The sequence below is a fragment of the Podarcis filfolensis genome (assembly GCF_964270895.1).
Source record: "Podarcis filfolensis genome assembly, chromosome: 4".
NCBI lineage: Eukaryota > Metazoa > Chordata > Lepidosauria > Squamata > Lacertidae > Podarcis > Podarcis filfolensis.
The window spans coordinates 71374211-71399589 of record NC_139607.1 but is presented as its reverse complement, the minus strand read 5'-3'; the positions used below and the strand labels follow the sequence as shown (position 1 = coordinate 71399589).

Here is a 25379-nt window from a genome sequence, read left to right as displayed (position 1 = left end):
CAATGATTGCCAATAATTCGGTTACTAAGGCTGCAATCCTATGAGTAAATCCCATTGAATTGAATAAGACCATTTCTGAAGCAACATGTGTAGGATTGTCCAGTTTGGCTGTAATCCTATGCTCTCTTACTGAGTGTAAGTCTCGTTTATTATTTGTTTATGGTATTTACACCACACCTTTTATACCTCACCTTTGTGAGATACCACAGATACTAGTAATTCCTTCTGCTCTTTCTGATGCCTGTAGGCCATATTTATGACTAGTTTAGCTCAGTGGGGTTTGCTTCTGAGTAGACATGCATAGAGTGGTGCTAGGCACAGAAGCAGCAGGATGAAAAAACTATTTGATCATGTTTTGCCCCCAATGCACCTGAATTTAGGACAAAGTTTGCACTCCGTTAGCTATAATCTATTAATAGGGAAGTCTGGAATCACAACACTTGCTCTCACTTCTTGACTGGAAGGATCACCTGTTTCAGTTCCAAGGCTGTTCCTCCACACAGCGAATCAATTTTTGCAGTGCAAAACGCACACAAACAGAAATCTCTTCCTTCCCCCTGCCACATTCTGTTCATGGCAAAGCAGCACATTAACCATATCTCTGCTAATACAGTACTGTGCAAGTAGTTTGCTTAAGAGGAAGAAAATAACCTTGCCTTCAGTTCACTGGAGGAGGACTAAACAGGGCAGATGATGATGGCTTCCTGTGCATTGAGACTTGCAAGCATGCGCCACTGAGCTGAGTGGAAGCATTCACTGTGTCATGTTATGTCATCAAGCGATTAGACTTCTACTAGGCACATGGCCTAAGCTCTCTTAGCCTGGGGATATTTCTTCCTCGGATCAAATGCTGGCATTAAGGGATTCAGTAATGTTCCCCCCCGCCGCCGCCCCTAGTACAGTGGAGGGCTATTCTTCTGCAGGTGATCACAGCTCCCAGAAGATACACAGCTATAAGCAGGTTCTCCATGCATCTCTAGGATCCCAGGATGTTCTTGCCACCATAGCTGTTGCTGATGAGTCTACTCCAGCACCCACTGGATGTGAGTGTATTATTCAAAGCACAGTGGTTTTTCATTCAGTACAATATGGTTCATATTCAGGAATAAGTAGCCTACACTAGTAACCATTCAAGATCCTCAGAAGTTAAAACTCGATTAGCATCTTTATAAATCACATTGCAATAAAAATGTCATGGGTAATTGGTGAAGACAGATGATCAGGGCTAAATTCTTTATACCTCTGCCAGTATTGCTAATGACAAGATGGTCCTCTCCAAGGAAGAGTGTGTTTTTATTTATTTGATCATTAACAGGAGCCTACTGTAAATGTGACATGTAAACAAGCACCACATTTAATGCATTTCTGTGGATTTTAAAAATTCTTCCTTTCACCACCCACTCTCTCTCTCTCAGATGTTTGTAGGTGCTAAGGAGGGACTAGAAATTCTAAGAATGGGTTTAAACTTCGATGTGCTCCCTGGACTTTTCTTCTCTTACTTGTGAGTAAACTCCATTGTATCTGGGAGATGTATGGGATCATAGCTGAAGCTGACAGCTGCACGAAGGCAATTTCTGGGGGTGCTCAACTGGAGGGATGGAACTGGGGATGGGTGGAGGGGAAGGGAAACCAACTTGGCAATTCACATCAGGCAAAGACATCCCAACTCTGTCTCCACCCTGTGGACAGACAGCAGGCAGCATGGTGACACATCCAAGCATAAAGGTAAAGGGATCCCTGACCGTTAGGTCCAGTCACGGACGACTCTGGGGTTGCGCGTTCATCTCGCTCTATAGGCCGAAGGAGCCGGTGTACAGCTTCCGGGTCATGTGGCCAGCATGACTAAGCCGCTTCTGGCAAACCAGAGCAGCGCATGGAAATGCCGTTTACCATCCCGCCGGAGCAGTACCTATTTATCTACTTGCACTTTGACGTGCTTTCAAACTGCTAGGTTGGTAGGAGCAGGGATCAAGCAATGGGAGCTCACCCCGTCACAGGGATTCAAACCACTGACCTTCTGATCGGTAATCCCTAGGCTCTGTGGTTTAGACCACAGCACCACCGCGTCCCAAGCATAGTGATGTGGAAAGTACCATGCACATTTGAATTGAAGCACAGTGAAAAATAACCTCACTTTGCTGTGTTTTAAGATGGTAATGTGTTTACAGCCTTATTCGGGGAGCTATCTTCTAGATGAGGTGTTGTCAGTTCCTCAAATCCAGCCTTTCCCTTTCACTCTCAGCTTTCCCACACACTCTTGTCTCTTCAGTCTTAGGAGGAGGAAGATCGACACAGACAGATTTATGAGACATTACGACATCACTATATTCACAAGTCAACACATTGGTCCAGCAAAATACTAGACTGCACATGTGACCTCATATGCTTGAAGCAGTAGTTATCCAAGAGTCTGAAGTTAGCTCACTGAGAGACTTCTTTTGTGGAAACTGAGGATGCATTTGCACATGGCTTTCCCCCAAGAATCCTGGGCACTGTCCTTTGTTAAGGGTGATGGGAATTGTAGCTCTGTGAAGGGGAAACTACAGTTCCCATGATTCTCTGGGAAAGCCACATACTTTAATGTATGATGTGTATGCAGCCTGAGTTTCCAGGGCATTATTTATCATAGTGAATAACAACAACAACAACAACAACAACAACAACAACAACAACAACAACAATTTATGAAGACTATGGGTCTTGAATTTCCCATTCAATTGCAGGAATCATGGCAGAAAGACAACACTCCCCTATAGAGGCAAACTAGGTAAAACTGTTTGGGTTTCAAAAACTCAGCTATGCAAATGTCTTGGAAAGGGAGAGCTCTTTGGAGGTGATACACAGAGACAGCTTCGAAGCTCATGGGCTTGGTATGATATTTTGGATGCATTTCATAGGATGTGATGAGAGTCTCCTGATCTCCACCAGCTGCAAATGTGGTTGTAATGGGAAGAAAGTAAAAAAGAAAAGAAAAATGATAGGAAGGGGAAATAGTATTATGGTCAACTCCTGATCGTTTAATGCGCTTATTGTTTTGCAGCTTGGTGCTTCCTAAGGCACAGGGCTGGTGTGGGGACAGTAACATTTCAATTTGTCCAGGACAAATTAAACAGCAAAAACAGCTCTGACTGTACAGTGTGCTACATCAGTAAATATTGTGTTAAGTATCCACTAAAATCCTGGCAATGTCCCAGCATTTCAGAATGAAACTAGGTCCCAGATCAGGTTTCAGAATACTTGTATTCAATATTATCAGCATCGCTTATTATCAGGGCTTTATTTCCAGCAGGAACTCAGCAGAGCTCAATTCTGGCACCTCTCAGGTGTGCGCTATTGCCATTATAAGAGAACAAAGGAGGCATTTGTGGTGAGTTCTGGCCCCTCTTTTTCTAGAAAAATAGTACTGCTTATTATATATAAATGTTTTAATTACATTTTTGAAAAACAACAACATTCAAGGTAATGTACAAAATGCAAACAGCATGAAAGTACAATAAAGAAAACCAGTAAATGTAAACCAGTGACTACAGAATGCTCCTCAAAGACTAAAGGTGCAATTCTGTGGTCCATGGGAAGGCGTCCCAGGAGCCACAGGGTTGGGCAGGTCTCCCTCTTTGCAGCACGCAGGTCTACCCACAGAGGCCTCCTTCATGCAACTCTGTGGCTGTCCCTTCCCTATTGCGCTACCGTTGATGCTCCAATAGCAGTAGAATGGGGGAAAGGGACATGTTGTCTACAAAGAATTCCAGAGAGTGAGGCTCATCTCATTCCATGTCCTGCATACCTGAAGGAGTATCTCCACCCCCATCATCCAGCTCAGACACAGAGGTCCAGTGCCGAGGGCCTTCTGGCGGTTCCCTCGCTGCGAGAAGTGAGGTTACAGGGAACCAGGCAGAGGGCCTTCTCGGTAGTGGCGCCTGTCCTGTGGAATGCCCTCCCAGCAGATGTCAAGGCAATAAACAACTATTTTACTTTTAAAAGACAACTGAAGGCGGCCCTGTTTAGGGAAGTTTTTAATGTCTGATGCGGTATTGTTTTTAATATTCAGTTGGAAGCCACCCAGAGTGGCTGGGGATAACCAGCCAGAAGGGCAGGGTATAAATAATAAATTATTATTATATATTTTATTATTACTTGATCTTAACTCAACCATAGTTCAGATTAATTCCAGTTCAGAGTTCAGCTGTAACAGTAAACTGGAGTTATCAAAAAAAAATCTGACTCCTCATGCTTCCATTAGAGGAGGAGGAGATAGGTAGAAAGTGTGCAAACTTTACTTCATACAATTTTCTCGTTTACTCAGATAAAATTATATATTTTCTGATTTTCTCAGATAGCTTGAGGCAGTAATTCAGACCCATTTTAACATTATAAGAACTGTATTTCATTCCTTTCATTCCCAAGGCATTAATTCTTCATGATGACAAAAACAGCTGGACAAAATAGCAAGGACAGTCTTGGCGGAGTGTCACCATTTTGACTGGCTGGCAAATAGGCATGGATGCAATATCTTCTTGGTGCTGTTAGTCTCTGACAACTTCTAATAATACAATCTGTTGCTATTGTCCACTCTGCCAGGAGCACTCCCAGACTGTCACTACTTTTGGGTGGGCTTCAACCACAGGCTTATTTATTATTTTATTTCATAAAAGGTATATATTGACTGATTGTAGAAAACATCAAAGCAGTTTAGGTTTTACTATTATAGTTGATTGGCCTAACTCAGTCTGGACTGAACCCAGTGCTGTAGGCTAGTCACATGCACATGGTGAGTAAATAAGTCATAAGTACATACTGGTCCTAAGGCTAGCAAGTCACCTAGACTGATTTTAAGAGATTTCACAAAGTTTGTGAGACAGGCAGAGGTATCACAAGCTATTCTTTCATAACAATGGCCTCTGGCTGCCTTCCCAAATACTTGACTGAAGAAATATGTCAGTTAATAGTAAGCATGTACCACAGCAGCATCTGAAGACATTCTTTGTTTTTTAACCCTCTGTTTTTATTGCTATTTTAAAAGGAAAATAATCACCTTTAAAGTGTGTGTGTGTGTGTGTGTGTGTGTGTGTGTGTGTATAACACAAAAGTATTTATAAGAGCCTCAGTAATGCTGTTAATAGAGTATACGCTCCAGTTAATTCCCAGTGGCTGTCAACATTCAGTTACTATGGCTTTGGGACTTTAAAGAAGAACAGGGATATGTGCAGCGCAGTGTCAGAAGACGTATTGAGCTGGTTCCATACAGAGAGTGCACTCTAAATCCCAGATGCCGATCAGCAGGGCTGCATGGAGAGGTGAGGCCACTGCCACACCAACAGCGCTGCAGCACATGGCCAGGACCAAATGTGGCAGGGGGCAGGAAGATTGCTTTAGTCTGGAGCTGGTTCAGTGATTGGGGCCAGGTCAAGGACAATTTTGCTGTATAGTGGCACTGAAACTGGCTTGTGATGACATGGCCGGGATCCTCCGGGCAACGCGGGACTCCGCCCCCCGCCCCCGGAGGGGAGTGGGCAGTCACGTGGTCCACCGCAACTCCTCCCCACATTTAAGTGGAGCGGATTTCTGGCTCCTCTTTTTCTAGCAAAATAGCATTGCCCTGGAATACTCCTTTCTTGGATCTTCTGCTGGTGCTCCCAGTGGGGATCTCACTGGTGGCACTTTTTGCCAGTCTGCCCATTGGCTTTGCCAGCAAAACTTAACCTGCAATTTTTTTTTTATAACTTTGCCCATTAGTTATGACTGCAGTTGTAAAACACAATGATGAAGATTATGAAGATTATAAACAATATCATTGCACTAAATTCCTGATTCTTTCAAAATTGCATTTGTTCTGAGGACATATGACCTAACCAGTTTTCCTTCTATAATTTCAGTGGGATCAAGTTAAGGACTAAGACCCATTTAATACAGTGGGGGACAATAAAGGTCTTTTTGTAATTACATGTATTGCAGACAGTGATATTCATTGTAGCTTAGTAACAAACAATACAGATTCCATTGGTCAAATAAACAATTAATAAAATGGTCTGGCAAAGCAGAGGATGTTAGCAAACGTCTACAAGTGAAGCATTGAAGGATTTCCCAAATATTTATCCAGAGAGTCTCAGCTCTTACACGGCAGAGGACAATACGTTCTTTGTCTCACTTGAACTTGCACAGACAGAAAGTATGTTTGCATGGGATGGGATCACAACGAACGGTCAGGTTTGGAAGGCATTCAGGCAATAAAGAGTTAGCAGCAGGGCTTGACAGATCATTCTAAAAAAGACCTGCTACCACTAGCTCTCAAGAGAAATGACCGAATATGTTGTAAACAAGAAGATTTTGAACATCAATCTTAAACGTGTTTTTAAACAATCCTTCAGACAGGGATGAGGAACCTGTGGTCTTCCAGATGCTTTTGACTCCAGTTCCTACTACCCTTGACAATTAATGCCTGGCCATATTGGTTGGGACTGGAGATGGAGTCCAGCAACATCTGAAGGTTCATCCTTGTCTTAAGATCTAAAGATATAACAAGTGTATATTAATAGCTTCTATCTTCTCTTGGTGAACAGCTTAGAAAAAAAATCATATAATACAATTTATTCAGGTAGCATTTAAAGTCAATTATGATATATAAAAAGTTATCCAGAGAAGGCATTTCTATGTAAGATTCCTTTACTAATTTGCAAAGCACACACACCTACACACCACCAATAACAGTAACAACAACAACAATATCGCCAATATTAAGAAAAATTATCCTGGTAGTGAAAAGCATAAGATGAACAGTAAAATTGCATTTATAAAACAAATACAAAATACATCAATGAATTAAAACTTGTAATATTTGGTTACATATACATGCAATACCAAATTGATACCAGCTGTCAGAACACATTCCTGTTTATATATAGGTTTTGCATTAATTGTGCAATTTCAGAAATGCAGAAAAGATAATTTCAGAATAAAAACATTTTATTTCATGACTCATGAGTCATATATATATATATAGAGAGAGAGAGTTTATCATGAATTTAAAAATCAGTCACATCTTTCCATTAAGACTGTAAACCAAATATAAGTTTTTAAAAATAAAGCCAACTAGCTTATTGAATTGTGTTCACCTCCATAATTTAATTCTGCATGAGCTGAAAATCTGGTAGCTGAAAATCAGCTTTTAAAAACAAAAACAAAAAACCCTTTAAATATATGAAAAGCAGCCAAGATTGTTGAGAAATGTTCTTAATGTTCACAGGGAGACAATGAAGTTTTGAAAAATCTGTAGCAATCTATGACTGTATTGAAGCTGCGGGGGGTGAGGGGAAGCGGGGCAGGGAACATTTCCCAGAAAATTCCCTAGGTTTTAATTCAAGATGCTGACCTCACATAGGAAATTTCACAAGTTGTAAGAGCACAGCTGAGTCTTGTGTTTCCAGTTGTACAGCTTTTGAAGTAGCAGACAGTCTGATGGCATGACTGGCTTAAGAGCTCTAAGTGTATTTGGCACATAAATTATTTGGCCTGAACTTTGCATCTACAGCCACAAGCTGTCATTCTACAATAAAACAATATATGTTGTTCAGAGGGGAATTCCACCAAGCAATAATAGTTCCTTATTTTAATTATATCTATTTTAGTATGATTGCCACTGCTTTGAACCATTCTTTCTTAATGCTGCATTGTCCTGAGACATAGAATTAAGGAGAGGACCTGATCTATGGATGTGCATCATCATCATCAATTATTATTATTATTATTATTATTATTATTATTATTAATACCCCGCCCATCTGGCTGGGTTTCCCCAGCTACTCTGGGCGGCTCCAAAGAGAATATTAAAAACACGCTAAAACATCAAACATTAAAAACTTCCCTAAACAGGGCTGCTTTCAGATGTCTTCTAAAAGTCAGATAGTTTTTTATTTCCTTGACATCTGACGGGAGGGGGTTCCACAGAGTGGGTGCCACTACCGAGAAGGCCCTCTGCCTGGTTCCCTGTAACCTGACTTCTCGCAGTGAGGGAACCACCAGAAGGCCCTTGGAGCTAGACCTCAGTGTCTGGGTTGAACGGTGGGGGTGGAATTGCTTTGAATTTCATTCTTTGGAGAGAGTGAAACATATCCGTAAAACTGATGCCTTGCTTTAATGAGCGCTAGCCTTCAAGGATAGATGTTATGAGATTCATGCCAAGAATGCATCCGTCAACTTGCCTACAGGTAAGGAATGGGAAACTGAATGCCCTTAATTTCACATCACTGACCTATAGGGGCCTCTGGATGGATCCCACCCTTAACAGCATATTGGTTACACAAATGACTGCAGCCAAGAAATGCGGTAGTCTGTTTACATATGGAAGCTAAGAAGCAGAGAAGCAGCTGCCTCCTGAAGGCTAGTTCAAATTACATGTGGGTGTTTTATGATACTGCACCCAATGGATTGTGTATATTTTGCTACCCTTATTGACTGTGTAGTGAGTGACCAGTGCCGGATTTACGTATAAGCTAAACAAGCTATAGCTTAGGGCCCTACTCTCTTGGGGGCCCCCCAAAAAATGTAAAGGAAAAAAAAACTGGATGTACATTTCCAAAATATAAGATAAAAAACTTACATACAGCAACAGTATTTTCTGTTGTATAGGCTCCTATGATGTAAGTAATGGCCCCCGCCTGCTAGCCTGCTCCCTAAAATATCACTGGTTTGCTCATTTCTATATATTGGGTGCCTACATTCTGCATGGACTGGTTGCATGGCAACTTGCGCAAATGGCTTTAGATACCTATTAGGTCCATATCGCATATATTCAACTCAAAAAACAGTGACAATTTGTTGCTGACAAAGGACAAAGGGCCCCATTACCTTCAGTGGCTTAGGGCCTCATCAAACCTAAATCTGGCCCTGTGAGTGACCATCTGAATGCAGTCTTTGGGTGCTTCCAGACAAATTGTTCACTTAAAATAGGGGTGCCCAAACTTTTTTCAAAGAGCACTAGATTTGATGAAGTGAACATGCGTGAGGGCCACAGGGGCCAGATTAAATCAACTGGTGGGTCAGATTAGGACCCCAAAACAGACTTTGGACATGCCTGCCTTAAAATATGGTTGCTAGTCGGCACTTTCTAGCGCAATTAGGTTGTGCATTGTCTAATGCAAAAAGTCCAAAAAGTGACGGGAAGAATATGGGATAACAACCACCAGTTGGCAATGTTGTGTAAGCACTGCATGCACCTATGAATGCTCAATAAACAAGTGATACAAAATTTTCATGTCGTCTAGTGCATCTTCTTCAGCCAGCAATTTTGTTCCCATTGTTATCTGGTACAAGTCAGGTCACCTTGTTTTACAATGTCTTCTGCATTTTCAGTAATTCACTGTTTAATTTCTGTCAGTATTTTATGAGATTTGCTTCCCAAAGCTAACTCTAGATCCTGTAATGCTCTTAACATATCAGCAAATCTGTTACAGTAGCTACTTTATTTAAACAACAACACCTCTTCTTTGGTGGGGGAATTAAGCCATTCCTAGCAGGAGCAGTCTGCCAGGGTGCTTAACTCTGAAAGGGTTATATGACCAAAAGAATGTTTGGAACATGCAAGCAGAAAGCATTTCCTTCTGCGACACCTGAGGGGAATATATGTGAGCAATTCGAAGAAAACAGCACAACAGCAACTGGACTGGAAAGTGGGGATGGGGAGGCAATTCAGGCGGCTTCACATTTAAAGGTGAATTAATGTTGTACTGTGTTTTAATTTATTGGAAGCCACCCAGAGTGGCCAGGGGAACCTATTCAGATGGGCGGAATAATAATAATAATTCACATTTCATGAAACTGTATCAGAACTGAAACACAGACATTCTTCAAAATCCGCCCCCCCCCCACAAAAAAATTCTGAATTGCAGTTCTCCGGCCAATTAATGTATGGAAAAATGTGTATCCTAAGTAAAGTGCACATACATAATGTAATATGAGCAAAAATAACATTAAATGTACATTATATAGTGTCAAATGGCTTGCAAAAAAATGTGTCTGTTAGGAATTCACAAGAAAATTCTGATGAATGCCCATGAGAACTTTTTAAAAAAGAAAAAAAGTATTTTCAAACAGATGTGAAAATGTAGTAAAGTGAATTCAAGACTGGGAAAACGAGAACCCCAGACGATTCACCCATCCCTACTTGGAAGTGATACTAGAAAAAATCTGCTAGCTGGAGTGTGTCTTTGAACTGTACAAGTGTGTCTTGCTTGCTTGGATGAATGAAGGATGGAGGGATGTGTGGTGTGTGTGTGTGTGTGTGTGTGTAGAGAGAGAGAGAACTTTGACTTCTGCATGGCTGGATTGAAGGTAAGAGTCATATTAAATACTCTGCCCACTTGTGTCTCTACTGGCATGCACCATTCACCAATTATAGTGGTTTTGCATTCTGAACTCGGGCTGCCTCTCAGTAGTAAACAAGTTGCAGTGAAATCCTTGCTGAGAAGTAAGCCCCACTGAGCTCAATGATTGTACAGGATTGCAAGCAAGTGTCTGGCCATAAGTCGTTACAGAGCTGACATTTCAAAAGAAATAAAATCCCTTAGAACCAGTGGAAATGGAAACGTACAACGAATGCAATTTATAATGGCATTCAGTGAGAAATTTCTATGGGCCAACTAAAAGTTGCTTAATTTATAACGTATATAATGTATTAGCCACCATTTGCCTGTCAACAGTCTTCCCTTGGATGTTCTTGTGAGACAAATGTTAGGCATGTACTGTTGAAGCAAACCTGGATCCGAGAAAAGAGATATAAAAATAAATGAAGTTGCTGAAATATTAATTGCTGGATTTACAAAAAGTCTGCCTGTCTGATTGGCCTACCTCTCTTTTCCACTGAAGTCATTTGATAGAACTCCCAGGAATTTCATTATGAGTTAGGAAAGTACTGAACAACCTACTCAAATATCTGAATGTGTGCTGTGTATATAAAGGTCATATAAGGCTTACAAGGAGACATAATAAAGGGATTTTGTCAGTTAAAAGCCAGGGAGACAGAACTGCAAGGCTAGTTCCACAATACAAATGTAAACTGGTTTAACAGCCATTCCCTTTTTTCAAGAAAATATGGAAACTGAAGTTTAGTGGAGGTGGAGACGTAGGGTTGCTCTCAACACCTCTCCAAACTACAATTCCCAGGATTCTTGAAGGAAGCCATGACAGTTAATGAGGTATAAAACTGCAGCATATTGCCTGTGCCTTGCTACTGGTCCACTTTAACAGCTGAGCTGTTGCTCACAGTACATTATAGTACCTACATGTATACATAGTACCTACACATAAACAGTACATTACAGTATCTACATGTTCTGTTAACAGAGGACAGTCCTCTATTTCAAGGCGTCCTATATTTGAAGCACTGACCAGAAAAAGAACCGTAAGAAGGGAGAGCAGGAATCTGCCCATCAGCAGTGGGACAGCAAGCTGAGAAGGCACACAATTGACTCGGTCACAGCTTTCTCCCACGATGGGAAAGATCACTCTATTTACATTTTTATTATTTTTATTATTTTGTTTCTTGTTAGTTGCTTTATCTTGCCCAAGGCAACCCAGAGCAACTTAACAACTAACCAAATAAAAAACCTACATAGATACATTAAAACTAAGTGGTGGGGAAAGTAAACATTTCTATATATTCATCTATGTGTATGCAGAGGATTGCCCAGAAGGAAATACAGCCCTCAGCTTGGCAAAGTTTCTAGATATCTCTATAACATTTGCTTACTTATAAAATTATGCGCAGTTGAAAGTAGACCCTTAACTCTACACACTTTGGACACGAGAATGAAAACTGTTGCTCCAATGTGCTTTTTAAAAATTGTGTTCATTGCATAAAACAGCTCACAAGTAGTATTTCTGTGTGATGACACCATTGCCAGGTGTGTACATTGGTGCTCTGTATATACCAAACAATGGGACGTGGGTGGCGCTGTGGGTTAAACCACAGAGCCTAGGACTTGCCGATCAGAAGGTCGGCAGTTCGAATCCCCGCGACGGGGTGAGCTCCTGTTGCTCGGTCCCAGCTCCTGCCAACCTACCAGTTCGAAAGCACCTCAAAGTGCAAGTAGATAAATAGGTACCGCTCCGGCAGGAAGGTAAACGGCGTTTCCGTGCGCTGCTCTGGTTCACCAGAAGCGGCTTAGTCATGCTGGCCACATGACCCAGAAGCTGTACGCCAGCTCCCTCGGCCATTAAAGCAAGATGAGCACCGCAACCCCAGAGTCGGCCACGACTGGACCTAATAGGCAGGGGTCCCTTTACCTGTACCTATATACCAAACAGTGAAGTGAATTGGAGTGAATCAGGGGTTTCCCCCCTTCCTGGGTCAAAACTCATTGTCAATACTTGCCGCCCCTGCCCCCCGCCGCCCCGCAAGTCAGACCTGGGACTCTCTAGTACTCGTGTCATTTTGTTGCTTTGTTTCTGCACTGTATTTCCAAATGCAGTCCAAAATGTTGCCTCTGGAACATTGAAAAGCTCTGGATTATTATTATTATTAAAGTACACCAGTGGAGGATTTTTAAAGAAAAAAGAAGAAGAAGAGGAGTTTGGATTTGATATCCCGCTTTATCACTACCCTAAGGAGTCTTAAAGCGGCTTACAATCTCCTTTCCCTTTCTCCCCACAACAAACACTCTGTGAGGTGAGTAAGGCTGAGAGACTTCAGAGAAGTGTGACTAGCTCAAGGTCACCCAGCAGCTGCATGTGGAGGAGCAGGGAATCGAACCCGGTTCACCAGATTACAAGTCAACATCTCTTAACCACTACACCACACTGGCTCTCATTTAAGTTTAAAAAATGACAACAGCGCTACATTGCTCTGCTTTAACAAACACACACGGCATCATCCATAGGGCTCCAGAACTCAGAAGGCACTGTGAGACCTATTGGGGACCTCTAAAGGCCTAAAATAGCACACACCCCCTCAGAGTTTAAATACTGTGCTGAAAGTGAATAAATGTGTCATTTCTGCTTTTTATGAAATCTTGTGAATATGAGGTCACCACAGTTGGTTTGGCAAGGCTAAGCCCCTTGCTAGGAAAATTCAGGCCAGTTTGGTTCATGACCAGATTGGGAACCTGGAACTGACAATAGCTACACAGATGTGCATAACAAGCATCCTGGGAGTTTTTTAAAATAGTATATTTACTTTCGGAAACAGAAAATGGGGGCATTTTAGCATCCCTTCTTGTAGCATTGACTACTGGACTTTGCCTTGTTAAATTCTTCCTCCTTCGTTTAGGATTTCAGGCTTCTTATTGGCTTGGCTTTTGTGGCATTCACACCAGGGCTGGTGTCAGCACCTGGACCCCTCAGGCCAGAGACCCAGGATGATGGCAGGACTCACTATGGATACATACCATGCAGCTCTTTGAATCTAGATGCCATTTTAACTTCCCACAGTGCCCCAGGTACAGCACTGAAGGCCAGTCAAAGACATTCCGGGAAGGACTGAAGCTCACTGATAAAGCATCCACTTTACACGTAGTCCATTTTAGGCTCAATCCCCAGCATCTCACGTTGGGTAAGAGAGGCTCTTGCCTGAAATCCCGGAGAGCCACAGCTGGTCGGTGTGAATAATACTGAGCTAAAAGACCAATGGTCTCTGACTTGCTGTAAGGCAGCTTCTATGTTCCCTGGTGAAGGACAAAACACCCCCTCATTCCACATAGGCTGTGTACACACCACAACTTTAAAACACATTTCTACCCACCTCCAAAGAATCCAGGGAACTATAGTTTATCCCCCACAGAGCTACAATTCCCAGCACCTTGAACAAACCACAGTTCCCAGGATTCTTTGGCCTGAGAGGCAGCCTGTCCCATTTTGTTGCCTGAGGCAAAACAGGAAGGTCTGCCTCCTCCTGCTACCGCCCCCTGCCCTGCCCTGCCCTGTTTACTGGGGCTATACGGCTTCTGATGAGATCTTCCAAGAGTTCCATTAGATCTCATTGGAACCAAGAAGCTGCAGCAACAGGGGGTGGGCATCCCACCGCCACAGAATAAGCAAGGAAAAATGGCAGCCGCAGTGAGATCTTGTGACAGCTCTGCAAGATCTCACCAGAAGCTACTTCTCCAGGAGTGGCAGGAGGGGTGGGCAGGGCCCCCACAGGAGTGCCATCCCTTGGGATTTCACCACCCAAGGTGGCTGCCTCAATCCCTGATGTTATTTGAATGTGCTATAAAGTTATGGTGTGTACGTAGCCTTAGAGAGGACAACTGGACTGGTAGTTCAATCTTACTTCAACTGTAGTAACAGGCTAGCATCCTTCGCTGCACTCAAGGGCAGTGGGCTAGCAGAGAGCGTTTTAAAATGTGCTTTGAATGTATGGTATGTATGCAGCAGCCTATGATGTTTTTGTGAAGTATATGGACCCTCTGCTTTCAATGCTGGTCGGCACATCTTTCCTCTGTTACCAAGGAGGCAGATAGATCAAGAGTAGCGTAAGCAGTGTTTTTTTTCTTTAAAAAAAATGTTTAGGGGTACTCTCATTTTGACTCAAGAAAATCACCAGGAAAGGAAATGGAGGTGGTAACAACAAAACTGACCAATCACCATGCTAGAGTCCAACTCCTACTTCACACATTAAATGCCCGCTTCCATCTGAGACTCAGGAAACACTGTGACGAGAAATGAGATCACCATAAGGGGTAGCAACAGAACTGACGATTCACTGTTCCAGAGAAGAAACTTAATTTTTTAAAGTTTCTTCTCCCATTAGAGTCACAAAATGTTTAGGGGTATGCGTACCCCTGCGTCCCCCCAGAAAAAAAGCACTGGGTGTAAGTATTGCACTGTGGAGGGGAAATCAAAATCCAGGGTTCTTTCTTGATTCAAAAAGGCCCTGAATGTCAATCAAGAAAGAACCCTGCTCCAAGCCATCTAACATTCATCAGCCTGTAAGATTTCCAAAAAGCAGAATAAAGTCGTGTCCATCAGGGGATTAACAGATGGGGCTGCAAGACATAGGAATGTACCTGTGGATGTGGCTGCCCACGCACATGTTCTGAAACTAACGCCTGCACCAAGCTTTCCCAAAATTAACTGATGCAAACCCCTCAACATGTGCAGCGAGTTTATCCTGGAGCAGCAAGCACTCAGAATCCCAAAAACATGTTTTTTAAAACAAGTTTCTTACACTGACTGTCTAGAGAAAAGCGGGGGGGGGGGGAGTTCTATGAGTGTAATGAATGCTAGCTTCTGGAGGTGATCTATTAAGCAGCACCGTAGCAGGGAGGAAGACAATGCCCCCCTTTCTTCCCTCCTCGCTTATGTAGGCCATCATCCAGAGCTGTCAAGGAATCAAGCCCTTTCGGCAGAGTGTTCCCAGGTGCTTTCTGTCTACTGGAACGCAGCAGAAATCCTGAGCCAAAGGGACGGTGACTACAGCCGCTCGGTTACACGGATGATGTGGGGCGCTTGTTTGGGCTCCTTTTCATTTCCCTGTCCTTCCGACTTTGGAATGTGAGGTTCGTTTCAATCACATAACATCTCTGAGGCCACTTATTCCTGTCTGACCTTTTTTTTTTTTTTTTACATGTCAACACAGACTTACTTAGCTGGCTCCCTTTACCTCTCTGTACTTGGAAGAGCTTTACATAAAATAAAACACATGCCATTTTCATGCTTGGCTCCCATTTGGAGACCCACCCACTGCTGCCTTGTGGAAAACTTTGAAAACACCCTAGCTAATGAAAAAGCTCTTAGCAAGATCTAGATCTTCGGCATTTATCTACTCAAGCTGCCATCCTGAACTGCTTGGCTGGAAGCAGGGCTTGACTTAGCCCTTCAGTCTACTCGCCCAGCCACAAAGGTAATCTAAGTTCATGTAATCGCCAGTGTTCATTTGTTATCTTTGCCTTTTCCACCCCAACCCATCCTCAAATGTCAGACTGTAAGCTCCTTGGGACAGGGACCTATTTGTTTTCCTGCTTTCTCTGATTGCAATGTGCCGTGGACAGGGCTATATCTATTCATTATTATTTTTCCAAACCGAAACACTTAACAGCTTCAACTACAAAAATAAACCCATGCCAGAGATCATCAAGGATTTGATCCAGAATCTATTTCTAATGTCAGAGCTTGGACGTGAATCTTTTATTTATTATATTGTTACAAAAGTTGGGTGCCTCCCCCTCTCTCTGCTGAGTGGTGGCAAGAGCCCATGAGGTTCCAGGGTCTGTGTTCCCTTGGAGAATTGAGACATGGCGGAGACTGTCATATTAGTATGTTTCCAAGCACAATTCAAAGTGTTGGTGCTGACCTTTAAAGCCCGAAACGGCCTCGATCCTGTACACCTAAAGGAGCGTCTCCACCCCCATTGTTCTGCCCGGACACTGAGGTCCAGCACTGAGGGCCTTCTGGTGGTTCCCTCACTGTGAGAAGCAAGGTTACAGGGAACCAGCTGGACCTCAGTGTCTGGGTTGAATGATGGGAGTGGAGATGCTCCTTCAGGTATACTGAGTATACGCAGAAAACCTTTTAGCTTATGCAACCTGTATTTGTTCCCACACTTTACCCTGTTTTATGGCACACTGTTTGTGTGTTCATGTGTTACATTCAACAAGTGTACTATCTGAAGTCTGTGCATGCAACAATTGAGCTATACAAATGAACAAGTGTATACACTTGCACAAGAGCTTGGACCTGTGCTCAGTGTAATGTAGGGACAACCCTTTTACGGGTCTCAGAGTGGCTTATTTTCCCACATCACAGAATAGCCCCACAACTAGTCTCTTTGGCGGACATGACATTTTTCAGCTTATTTATGGACTGTACACATTAAAATATGAAATCCTGCAAATGTTAAATACTTGGAAGGGAATATTGTGTGACGACAGCAAATAATAATAATAAAAATCTACCAGTGTGCTTTCTAAACTGTTGGGAAATGTATCATTTCAAGTTAATCTTCTAAAAATTCTCTGGCAGGGTCATGGATCCACCCCATTTACACTTGCTCACTGCCATATCACGATCCTTTTGTTCATGCAGTATCAATAAGGATACTTACGTTTTCTTTGTCAAGTGCAAAACCTTATGGGAGAAATAGTTTCTTTTTCATAAACACATCACCTTACAGGCTCAGTTTTACACTGTCATTATCCAATGCAAATGACAGTAGGAGATGAACAAATGTGCTCGGGTAACGTCTCCCCCCACTAAATCTCCATAACTTGATACTAACCTCTTAGCCTTGATTCATTTTCAACACTAGTTAACATTTGGGGACATAGATGCCAGTGGTGGCTGGTGCCCATTGGGACTGGTAGGCAGGCAGACAAACAGTAGCCAATGGCAAGTGGAGCCGGCTAATTCTAGTTTTGTCCCCATCCTCCTCCCGGCTGCTGAGTCCTGCAAGGGCAACACTGAGACTAAGGAGGAGGAAACTGACAAGCAGTGCCAACCCCCTGGGCTTGTTGTTAAAAAGAAGACAGGCAAGGTGGTGGCTACCTGAGTGCAGGGTGACAGTGGTGGGGCCATGCCTCATTTGTCCTAAAGGAGTAACTTCCAGGGATGGATGGGGTCCCCAGTAGTTGCCAGTGTGGTGGTGAGGCGCTGCCCTCTCAACACTGGCATTGATGCAGATTACCTGGATGAGATGGGGCATTCCCACCAGTGTGTCTGCTCATCTCCACTCATGCTGTCATTGTGGCCTGCTCCATCCCCATCCAGTTAAGCTGCAGTGATGCCAGTGTTGGGTGGGTGAGTGGCTCTGTCCCACAACACCAGTTGTTCCTGTTGATCGTTTGGTGGTTACTTGCAAGCCAAACACCCTTGTAATGCTCAGTCATCCTATGCTTTTGTTTTTATATATGTTGTAAGCCGCCCAGAGTGCCTGGGGCAAACTAGTCAGAGGTACAGAGGCCAGGTACAGATAATAAAATTATTATTAAATTATTATGCCCCTCTTATTTTGTTTTATCCTTATGGATATCTGCTCTCTTCTCAAAGTCATTGGTTGATCTGTTCTCCAAGTGGATAACTCTATCTAATCTAATTTAATCTATTATTTAATTCTTCCATGTATATTCCATCTTTCCTTCAAGGACCTCAAGGTGGTGGTGTTCATTGTTCCCGTCTCCCCATTTTAACATCACAACTGTCGTACGAGGTAGGTCAGGATGGGAGAGAGGGAGACTGGCCCAAGGTCAACCAGTAAGCTTAATGACTGAGTGGGGGTTTGAACCCTGCTGTCTCAGCACTTTAACCGCTACACCAGACAGGTTCACCCTTCCAAATGAACCACCTGGCCCAGAATATACTTCTTCCATGTTCTATATTGCTCACACAACTCAGCCCATTGCATGAGGAACTATTTGCCCCCATCCATTTGATCTATTTCAACACATTGTGTATGAGTCCGCCTTGAACATGGCTTAGAAACTCTCCTTAATATTTCTGCTAGTCTTTGAGGTTCTTACTCACCTTTTCGTTGAGTGCCCAGACCAATGAACTTGCACAGTACGATGCCCTTGTACTAAGGCTGCAATGACCCAGAACTGTCTACAGAACATACTGTTTTACCCTCACCTCACTTCTCCAAACTGTGAGAAGTTCCAGACCCAGGGCTACAGGGTTTCATGTTCTTTGGATGAGAGAACACTGGTGATATTTGCTTTATTTGCAAATATGCAAGGAGAAGAAATAAATATGTTCCTCTGAAGCAGACAGTGTCTGTTTCATCAGTTTGCCAGAGAACAAGTTGTGCAGAGAGGAAAAGACCCTCACCCCACCCAGGGCCAGATTTAGGTTTGATGAGGTCCTAAGCAACTGAAGGTAATGGGGCCCTTTATATGTCCAGATGTCCTTTGTCAATAACAAAACGTCACTGTTTTTTTGTGTTGAATATATGCTATATGGTAATTTATAGACCCAATAGGTATCTAAAGCCATTTGCACATAACAAAATATGTATTTTATCAAAGTAATTGATATAGAAACGAGCAAACTACTGATATTTTAGGGAGCAGGCTAGCAGGCGGGGGCCATTACTTACATCATAGGAGCCTACACAACACAAAACACTGTTGCTGTACATAGGTTTTATTTGTTTTTTATCTTATATTTTGTAAATGTACATCCAGTTTCTTTCGCCTTTAAATTTTTTGGGGGCCCCCAAGAGAGTGGGGCCCTAAGCTATAGCTTGTTTAGCTTATAAGTAAATCCAGCACTGACCCCACCCCTAAAGCTGTGCCATAGTTGGACCCAGTTAAACCAAGGGTGGAAGACCTTGTTCTGCCCAACAGTTGCATCCCCCCATGAATAATTCTGTGGGTGTTTAGTCCAGTGGTGGACAAAGCCAAAGGCAAAAATTGGTTAAGACCAGAGGTAAAAGAAGGCAGAGCAATGGATATAATTCTTACCTTTGTACAGTAGGGTACATTCCTGCCACACAATGGTGTCATCCATTTGTTCCCCTCTTTTTCAAGTGATGTTTCCATCTTTACTCTAATCACAGAAAGCCCAGTCCCGTCCCCCCAAGAAAGACAGAAGAGTAGTGAAATCTCCACAGGGGTCAATGCCATTGGCAACAATCTTCTGTCTTCATTAAGAGCTAAGATTTTGACATGCGAACCTATCACAGCTCTGCACACATTCACTATAATCTTCGCAGCGGCACCATTTTACCACCTATTTATTTTTGAACGAATATTTTACTTGGCAGCAAAATCTTCTCTCTCTCTCTTGGTTAAAAACTCTAAGTAATAGTGAAATACCAGTTCAATGAGCAGTATAACACCTTTTGCGGGGGTGCAGAAGATGAAGGGTGTGAAAACTCATTTCTAGTCATTAACACCTTAGTAAGTTAATGGTGATGGGGCCGGATTTCTCCCTATCATTTCTCTTATGGGATAATGGAAGAAGCACTAATTTTGTACACACCGTACAGGCATTTGCTCATACAAACAAGAGTTTAGAGGCTGTAGTCTAGGAACGGATGGATCAGTTCATATCTGGTCCATGTCAGTTTCGCATGTGTCTATGCATAATGTGCTGGAGACCAAGCACTCAACTTCACCACACATATAAAACAAACTTATACTACCTTAAGAGTCATGGCTCTTCCTCACAGAATCCTAGGAACTGTAGTTTATTAAGGAGTCTCTTACCAACTCTCAGCATACTTAACAAACTTCAGTTCCCAGGATTATGTGTGTATGTGAGGGGGAACCATGACTCTTAAAGTGGTATAAGAGTGCTTTAAATGGATGGTATGGATGTGACCCAACAAAGGAGTGACACAGAGAGTAGGAGTGCATTAATTTCTACTAAACTCTAACACAAAGATTCCATTTAAAGTGTTGATTTGCCTTTGAGAAAATAGTTATCACTGGGATGTCCTGTGACTCCCCCCTAAGCTGGTTAATGCATAGCTGTGAAAAGGCCAGTCCTGAACCTTTTCAGAAATCCTTGGTTTTCAGGGAGTTATGAATGCCGAGTGTAAGTCAGCAGAGAATTTCACACAGGTCCGAGCGGAACTGTGTATGTGTGACAAGAAGCCATGCTATGCACATCATCCTGAAGATATTCTTTTTCTTCTTCTTCTTCTTCTTCTTCTTCTTCCAGGCTCTGGCTGGAAGAGGATGGTGATTATTTGACTGCTTCCAGATTCTTGGATTGCGGCGGCAGCATTTCAAAGAATGTGCTGCTTTAGTAGAGGACACACCCCTACTACTAACATTTCTTGTTCATTTCCTACAGTGTAGGAAAGAATTCCAGATGGAACGGTGCAAACAGGATGTCCTAAAATGACTCTCCCCTCCCCCCACCCCCATGCCGTGGATTAGTTTTAATAATAGCACCTCTTTTGCTGATACTTCAGGGATCTGTTCCTGAGGCTCATAAACACATGACCTTCTGCTACTGTTTTCACTGTAAGGTTCGGTCGCAAAGGGATTGCATCCCAAATGACCCTGATCCCAGTGATTTCAGATGTCAAGCTGTTACAAGTTTATTTTCTTTCCCCTCACCCCCACCCCACCCCTTTTACTGCGATTGACTGCCTTGCAAATGCCCCAACATATTTGAAAGAGGCAATAAGCCCTGAGGTGTGTGGGAACATTCACAAGGTGGTTGCCCAACTCATAGGCCCATTTCAAAACTTCGATCCAAGTAGAATGAAACTCACCTGGGAGTGAAGAAGCATCACAGTGGCAATGCCCACTCCCAAACCACACATACTTGTTTCAACAGCTGAATCCATTCTGGGGCAGTACGAGCTCCACACCCCTTCACATGCCTCAAAGGGCTACAGTGACTCGAAGGTGGAAAGGGCTTAAGCGCACTCGGACCGCAGCCCTAGGAACATTTACTTGGCAGCAAGGATGATGAAGACATTCCATTCAGATTGCCATCAAATGTGAATCGACCTAATCCACACATTCTGAAACCATAGGAGCAACGAAACACAGCCATACTTTGAGAAGTCACACTTCTCTGAATTTTGCAGGGCAGGTCTCTGGCTGAGTAATGGGTACCAAAATTTATATAATGGAGTAAAGGGTTCATAAACATGCATATACCAGTGGACATAAAGTACCAAAAAAATGCATTTTAAAAAGAGAAAATTGATTTGAAAAAAATGTGTATATTAGGCAAAATTGCATGTATGTTAAGATAAATTTGCATTTAAATGCTGATGAATTTTTGTGAGTTTTTTTTTAAAAAAACAACCACCCTACCTGTGAACTGATATGGAAATGTGGAGAACTAAACTTCCCAGGGAACTCTGGGGATTGTAGTTCTCTGAGGGGACTAAAGGTCTCCTAACAGCTCCCAGTACCATTAACGAACTACAGCTGCCACAATTCTTTTGGGGAAGCCATGACTGTTTAAAGTGGTAGAATATTGTTTCAAATGTATAGTGCACATAGAACCTTTGTCTTTTAAAGCTCCTCTTGCTCATTTCAGAAGAGAATGCTAGAAGTAGCAATGGTAAAGGAGTCAAGAAATGTGATGAAACTATTCAATATTCTCTGTTAATCTGCTCCAGTAATTTTTGTTGGTAGATTATAATTTTTGGTTGCATGTTGCATTCACAGGCACACTTTGGAAATGTGATGGATAAACAAAGGATTTAATCCAATCCACCAGTGAATTGGCAACTTCTGCCAGAATATTAGGAGAAGCAGCATCAAGACAACAATGTCTATACCTCTTTGGAGCCATTGGCATTTCTGATGTGACAGTGAAGAATTATTGCGCTTGCTGCTGGAAGCATGTGTACACTGGCTGGAATGACACCTAGGCGAGGAAACTTACCGTATCGACTTTCGTCATTTCGAGATATTCTCACACCTCAAAGAGTATGTGGTGCTGTCCATTCATCTTTTTAAAATGGGTGTTTGTCCTGGATCGTCTATGCTAAATGCAGTTTTATGCAGCAATTTCTTCAACAGTTTGGTTGTTGAATGGGGAAAGTGAAATAGGACTATGGTCAACCACCAAGTGACTAGGGATCTTTTCCATTGAAACAGACCTTTGCCCATAACAATGGAAGATTTATGCCAATTATTCAGTATCCACAGACTTCCCACACACAGCTGGGTCAAGCAGTACTTCTATGTTCACCAGCAAAGAGTTGGAGGAGTTCCTCTCTGCCAATGAGACCAAGTGGATCAGCTGACCTTAGTTGTAAAGGCAAGGCAAACTGTGCTAAAGAAGGTTCTAGGAAGAACCATGAAATAAAATATCTCTTGCTTGTTTGCTGTATATCAGACAACACCACACATACTGCTACTTACTGATAGACCACCAGTTGAATTGATACATGGCACCCTTGATGGGACTTGCTGAAATCAAGGTTGAGTCTTTTGGAAATAATAATTAATTAAGCAGAATCATGAGAGCCACCACCCTGTAGCCCACTTCATGCATGAATTTCATAAAGGATGTGTAAAATAATCACCATAAGATTTGCATATGTGTGTGTCATTTTTGAAATCAGTACTATAATTTAAATAGAAATATAATCTCACCGCTGCAGAGAAAACTAACTAGGTGACCTGTGTGCATGATCTGTCTGCTGTCCTGGTGCTAATTGTTGATGGCAACATCAAAACCTCTTCTCTCCTTTATTTTGAAACCAGATTTGGACAGCCCTTCATAAAGAGGACTATGCTCTGTATAACAGGAGAGGACACACGGTCACATTTCTGGACATTGCACTGAAGAAGCTCATGAATACGCAGCTCCTATCATATAGGCATCCATACAACCAGGTCCCACCTGTGAAAGGGATTTCTATGATGCTTAAATTTACCTGGGCTTAAGTATCTGGGAGGAATTCATTGAAAATGAACTATCAAGCAGGTTCCCTTCTTTTTGGCCATTTGACCACCATTATGACATGGACTCTTGCTATGAATGTTTTTTACCTTAGTTATCTACAATGAAAGGGCTGATTTAAATAAAAGTCTGTTTTAAATTCATATATACAGTATACCAAAATTGTCTTCATTGTACTGTTTAGGGGAGGAGTAAGGACCACTCCCGGGGATTTTCCCCCAACAAATCTTTTGCACTTCTGCAAACCCTGAAGCTTCTCCATATTTGCTGATCCCTCCCTCTTGAGCATAGGTGGCGCTGTGGTCTAAACCACTGAGCCTAGGGGCTTGCCGATCAGAAGGTCGGCAGTTCGAATCCCCGCAACGGGGTGAGCTCCTGTTGCTCGGTCCCTGCTCCTGCCAACCTAGCAGTTTGAAAGCACGTCAAAGTGCAAATAGATAAATAGGTGCCACTCCAGTGGGAAGGTAAACGGCGTTTCCGTGCGCTGCTCTGGTTCGCCAGAAGCAGCTTAGTCATGCTGGCCACATGACCCAGAAGCTGTACACTGGCTCCCTCGGCCATTAAAGCAAGATGAGCACCGCAACCCCAGAGTCGGCCACGACTGGACCTAATGGTCGGGGGTCACTTTACCTTTACTCTCTTGAGCATGGCTGGTGCCATTCTGGTTACATAAGCATCCACACTCAGATAATGAGTTTGCTATTAATATATGGAATATCTTTCCTTATATTATGATGTGGAAAGAACTTGGCCCTCCAGCTGATTAGGACTACAATTCCCATCATCCCTGACCACTGGTCCTGTTAGCTAGGGATGATGGGAGTTGTAGTCCCAAAACAGCTGGAGGGCCAAGTTTGGCCGTCACTGACCTACACTATTCAGAAGGAATCAGGATGCTTGTTAATTAAAGTGTTTAAAGAAACACTACACCTTCCTGTCTAACTTCTGTAGAATTCAGTAACTTATTTTCTCTTTCTCCAAGAGGTGATTCATTTGAATTCCTTTTATTACGTCATTTTTATGATCAAGTCCAAACTAGAAACAGAATCTGTCCGGATCTTACTCATAATGCTCAAACAATTAAAAAAAAAAATCGGTGGGAGCACTAAATCTCTAAAATTGTATAATTAAATTGGCATAACACTGGGCTGTGTGTTTATTGTTTTTAATAAACTGGATTTTTACACAAACGGTAGGTTGCAAAATCCACTTGCCAACATTTTTCTGCAATTGCCAGGTTTCCTGCGTCCTGGACCCAAAGTGCTCGAGGGACAAATTTGTTGCAAGGCTTCCCTTGGAGCTCAGACAATGGAGACGTGTTACTGAACACATTCCTAATAAGAAACAACACCCTATCACATCCAGAGAAGCAGAGCACTTTGCATAGTGTTTTTTAGCATTCAGAAATGAGCATCTCATACATTATCTCCTGCAAGCCTTACAACAAACCCATAAGGTTGCATTCTAATCTTCACACTGAAGATGCAGGGCTGAGATTGAGTGGTTTGCCAAAGTGCATGGCAGCGGGGAGATCTACGAACATAAGAAGCTGCCTTATATTGAGTAATCTTGGTCCATCTAAGTCAGTTTTGTCTACACTGACAGACGGCAGCAGTCCAGGATTCTAGACAGGGGACATACGCAGGATTCTTGGCCCTATGTAAGGGGAAATGCCCAGGGAATTAACATGGGACTTTTTGCATGCAAACCATTTACTCTTACCCTGAGAAGAGGGTTTCGCTTGAGGAGATAGATGCACCCACCAGAGAAGGTGAGCGGATTTGACCAAAAAAGATACCGGAATTGTGTTCTGGCACGTTCTGCCATTAAAAAAGCACTGATGGTGCTGGTTTTTGAGAGAGCTTTACCATAATCAGATTGCAGAATGGTCCCTCATTCTAATTAGTGGGAAAGGAACATGTGATGGCCTGATTGCTTCCAACACATGTATCTCAGTCAATACTAATGCCAGGAACCACATGGCAGCATATTCTAGGGGATGCAGTGCACCTTGAGGGTGAGGAGGCTCGCTTCAGACAAACCAACCAAATCTTTCTGTGCATTCCACAACC

The 25379-nt window shown here is 42.7% G+C and overlaps 1 protein-coding gene and 1 long non-coding RNA gene across 5 annotated transcripts in view; one reads left to right on the top strand and one right to left on the bottom strand.

The window, feature by feature from the left end:
- COL8A1 (collagen type VIII alpha 1 chain) overlaps positions 1 to 25379 on the bottom strand; it is a 94208-nt gene that overhangs the window by 30051 nt on the left and 38778 nt on the right. The window lies entirely within an intron of this gene.
- Positions 8141 to 23312, top strand: LOC310761674. The gene is made up of 3 exons (XR_014547658.1): positions 8141 to 8201; positions 22062 to 22325; positions 23109 to 23312. It is a non-coding gene; the product is annotated as an uncharacterized lncRNA (long non-coding RNA).